This window comes from Ambystoma mexicanum, assembly GCF_040938575.1.
Source record: "Ambystoma mexicanum isolate Mex_15411 chromosome 12 unlocalized genomic scaffold, UKY_AmexF1_1 Mex_chr12_unloc.1, whole genome shotgun sequence".
Classification (NCBI taxonomy): Eukaryota; Metazoa; Chordata; class Amphibia; order Caudata; family Ambystomatidae; genus Ambystoma; species Ambystoma mexicanum.
Genome location: NW_027182322.1, coordinates 3412704 through 3417071, shown reverse-complemented (window position 1 = coordinate 3417071; position 4368 = coordinate 3412704). Strand labels below are relative to the sequence as shown.

At 46.8% G+C, this 4368-nt stretch overlaps 1 non-coding gene across 1 annotated transcript; it reads right to left on the bottom strand.

The window, feature by feature from the left end:
* Nucleotides 1-647: 647 nt before the first annotated feature.
* Nucleotides 648-719, bottom strand: TRNAH-GUG (transfer RNA histidin (anticodon GUG)). The gene has a single exon. It is a non-coding gene; the product is annotated as a tRNA-His (tRNA).
* Nucleotides 720-4368: the final 3649 nt, after the last annotated feature.

Sequence of the window (4368 nt, the reverse complement as noted above, 5' to 3'; positions counted from 1 at the left end):
TCCCATTATCCCCAAAAACTCCTCACTGTGTCTAAGAACGCTTTTTTTCACAGGACAATACAGATCAGATTGACTTGAAAGGTCCTTTCACGCGACTACAGAATGCCTCTCATTCCACTAAAAGATACGCCAGTGCCTACAATAGCCTAGGACTAGACTATGAGTCCCAATGTAGAAAGACCACAAGTCCACAGATATGCCTGTTTATTTAAACATCTGTATTATCATCAGCGTGTGACTGTAAAGGCGGGACCTCGCGCTCTCTGTAACGCGCTCCATTGGCAACATCAGTTAAATGTCGTTGGTTCAATCCCTCGCGGATGTTGTTTTTATTCCCATTTGTAACTGGGAAATACTGTCGCTGCAATACATATGTCTTAATCAAGCTAGTGGTTATTGACGTAAATGGCAGTGTTATAATGTTTCATGTACTGCAAATGTCACCACATAATGCGCTCTTAATTAGATTTGGTTGAAATACATTACAGTCACCCGATGAAAAAGTGTGCAGAGAGCATTAAAGAAACAAAAGGTTCATAACAGTAACAGGACATATCGAATTGTTTCAGTCCTCCACAGAGATTGCCAATGTATTAATGGAAATTCTAAAATATCTGCCCAACTGCCGTGACATTGCCTCACCGCAATGCCGTGACTCGGATTCGAACCGAGGTTGCTGCGGCCACAACGCAGGGTACTAACCACTATACGATCACGGCGAGCTACTTGGGCTGCTACAAAGTGACGTTCCACCTCTATCATAAGCTGTACTCCATCTGTGATGTCATGACTCATGTTTGAATTAAAGGTTGGTTGTGATGTTATCCATGAGAATAAGTGGACACCTGATCCCCAGTCACTTATTAAAGATCTCAAAAATCAAGTCAGAATCCAAATGAAAGTCATCAAAGTGGAGCCAATTAGAAATAATATAGTTACACAAACCTGGCAATGGTGCGGCAGCCAGGGCCGATAATGGCCCGCCAGCCTGAGAGCAGGAAAGTGTGAGAGCAGTGATGGTCTTGTGAGAGTTTACAGCTGTTATTGACCCTGTCCCCTTCCATTGCAGAGTTTTCTCCCTATAGGAAGTGCAGAGGCTCCCTCCGGGGTGCTAATAGTAAATTTATTTTTTTGCGCAGGAGAAGTGCTCTTCACCAATTGCACGTGCCAAATCACCCGAAGGCCACCACCATAAAATTCAGGCATTCATGTTCATGCGTCCTCCATGTTATGTCCTTATAAAGGGATGCATGTTCATGATGACTCCATGTCACACCTGCATACAAGGATGCATGTTCATGCCGCCTCGTTCTCTTGGCTTCATACAGGGATTTTATCTCCTCCCTGTCTCACCCTCATGCAGGGATGCATGACCAATGCTCCTTCCCTTCTCGCCCGCATACATGGATGCACGTTCATGCCTCCTCCTTCTCTCGGCTTCATACGGGGATCATATCTCCTCCCTGTCTCACCCTCATGCAGGGATGCATGACCAATGCTCCTTCCTGTCTCGCCCGCATACATGGATGCACGTTCACGCCTCCTCCTTCTCTCGGCTTCATACGGGGATCATATCTCCTCCCTGTCTCACCCTCATGCAGGGATGCATGACCAATGCTCCTTCCCTTCTCGCCTGCATACATGGATGCACGTTCACGCCTCCTCCTTCTCTCGGCTTCATACGGGGATCATATCTCCTCCCTGTCTCACCCTCATGCAGGGATGCATGACCAATGCTCCTTCCTGTCTCGCCCGCATACATGGATGCATGTTCACGCCTCCTCCTTCTCTAGGCTTCATACGGGGATCATATCTCCTCCCTGTCTCACCCTCATGCAGGGATGCATGACCAATGCTCCTTCCCTTCTCGCCTGCATATATGGATGCACGTTCACGCCTCCTCCTTCTCTCGGCTTCATACGGGGATCATATCTCCTCAATGTCTCACCCTCACTTCCAACAAGTGTAACTTCTTGTTCTCTTTGACGTCTGGGGCATGGGTGGCTACTGCACAGCTCTAGATGTCGCCCACCTGCAAGGTGCTATGGAAAGCACTTTTCCACATTGGACGTGCTATATTAACCCCCTCTCCCCAAATACAATAAAAATAAAGAAATATATGTGCTTCCATAATGTCTACCTTCTAATGTTTCATATGTGTAAGCACATTGTCCTCCTCCTGACCACATTCTAAAACTATGTGCAAATTGTTCCTTCCATAAACTGTCACTTCCTTGGCCCTTTATTTATAATGACTGTTATACTCTCTCTCTTTCCGCCACAGTATAAAAAAGCCTAGCACACCTCATGATTGGACTAAGAAATTCCTGTCATTTAGTTGGAAATGATTTTCCCATTATCCCCAAAAACTCCTCACTGTGTCTAAGAACGCTTTTTTTCACAGGACAATACAGATCAGATTGACTTGAAAGGTCCTTTCACGCGACTACAGAATGCCTCTCATTCCACTAAAAGATACGCCAGTGCCTACAATAGCCTAGGACTAGACTATGAGTCCCAATGTAGAAAGACCACAAGTCCACAGATATGCCTGTTTATTTAAACATCTGTATTATCATCAGCGTGTGACTGTAAAGGCGGGACCTCGCGCTCTCTGTAACGCGCTCCATTGGCAACATCAGTTAAATGTCGTTGGTTCAATCCCTCGCGGATGTTGTTTTTATTCCCATTTGTAACTGGGAAATACTGTCGCTGCAATACATATGTCTTAATCAAGCTAGTGGTTATTGACGTAAATGGCAGTGTTATAATGTTTCATGTACTGCAAATGTCACCACATAATGCGCTCTTAATTAGATTTGGTTGAAATACATTACAGTCACCCGATGAAAAAGTGTGCAGAGAGCATTAAAGAAACAAAAGGTTCATAACAGTAACAGGACATATCGAATTGTTTCAGTCCTCCACAGAGATTGCCAATGTATTAATGGAAATTCTAAAATATCTGCCCAACTGCCGTGACATTGCCTCACCGCAATGCCGTGACTCGGATTCGAACCGAGGTTGCTGCGGCCACAACGCAGGGTACTAACCACTATACGATCACAGCGAGCTACTTGGGCTGCTACCATGTGACATTCCACCTCTATCATAAGCTGTACTCCATCTGTGATGTCATGACTCATGTTTGAATTAAAGGTTGGTTGTGATGTTATCCATGAGAATAAGTGGACACCTGATCCCCAGTCACTTATTAAAGATCTCAATAATCAAGTCAGAATCCAAATGAAAGTCATCAAAGTGGAGCCAATTAGAAATAATATAGTTACACAAACCTGGCAATGGTGCGGCAGCCAGGGCCGATAATGGCCCGCCAGCCTGAGAGCAGGAAAGTGTGAGAGCAGTGATGGTCTTGTGAGAGTTTACAGCTGTTATTGACCCTGTCCCCTTCCATTGCAGAGTTTTCTCCCTATAAGAAGTGCAGAGGCTCCCTCCGGGGTGCTAATAGTAAATTTATTTTTTTGCGCAGGAGAAGTGCTCTTCACCAATTGCACGTGCCAAATCACCCGAAGGCCACCACCATAAAATTCAGGCATTCATGTTCATGCGTCCTCCATGTTATGTCCTTATAAAGGGATGCATGTTCATGATGACTCCATGTCACACCTGCATACAAGGATGCATGTTCATGCCGCCTCGTTCTCTTGGCTTCATACAGGGATTTTATCTCCTCCCTGTCTCACCCTCATGCAGGGATGCATGACCAATGCTCCTTCCCTTCTCGCCCGCATACATGGATGCACGTTCACGCCTCCTCCTTCTCTCGGCTTCATACGGGGATCATATCTCCTCCCTGTCTCACCCTCATGCAGGGATGCATGACCAATGCTCCTTCCTGTCTCGCCCGCATACATGGATGCACGTTCACGCCTCCTCCTTCTCTCGGCTTCATACGGGGATCATATCTCCTCCCTGTCTCACCCTCATGCAGCGATGCATGACCAATGCTCCTTCCCTTCTCGCCTGCATACATGGATGCACGTTCACGCCTCCACCTTCTCTCGGCTTCAAAAGGGGATCATATCTCCTCCCTGTCTCACCCTCATGCAGGGATGCATGACCAACGCTCCTTCCTGTCTCGCCCGCATACATGGATGCACGTTCACGCCTCCTCCTTCTCTCGGCTTCATACGGGGATCATATCTCCTCCCTGTCTCACCCTCATGCAGGGATGCATGACCAATGCTCCTTCCCTTCTCGCCTGCATACATGGATGCACGTTCACGCCTCCTCCTTCTCTCGGCTTCATACGGGGATCATATCTCCTCAATGTCTCACCCTCACTTCCAACATGTGTAACTTCTTGTTCTCTTTGACGTCTGGGGCATGGGTGGCTACTGCACAGCT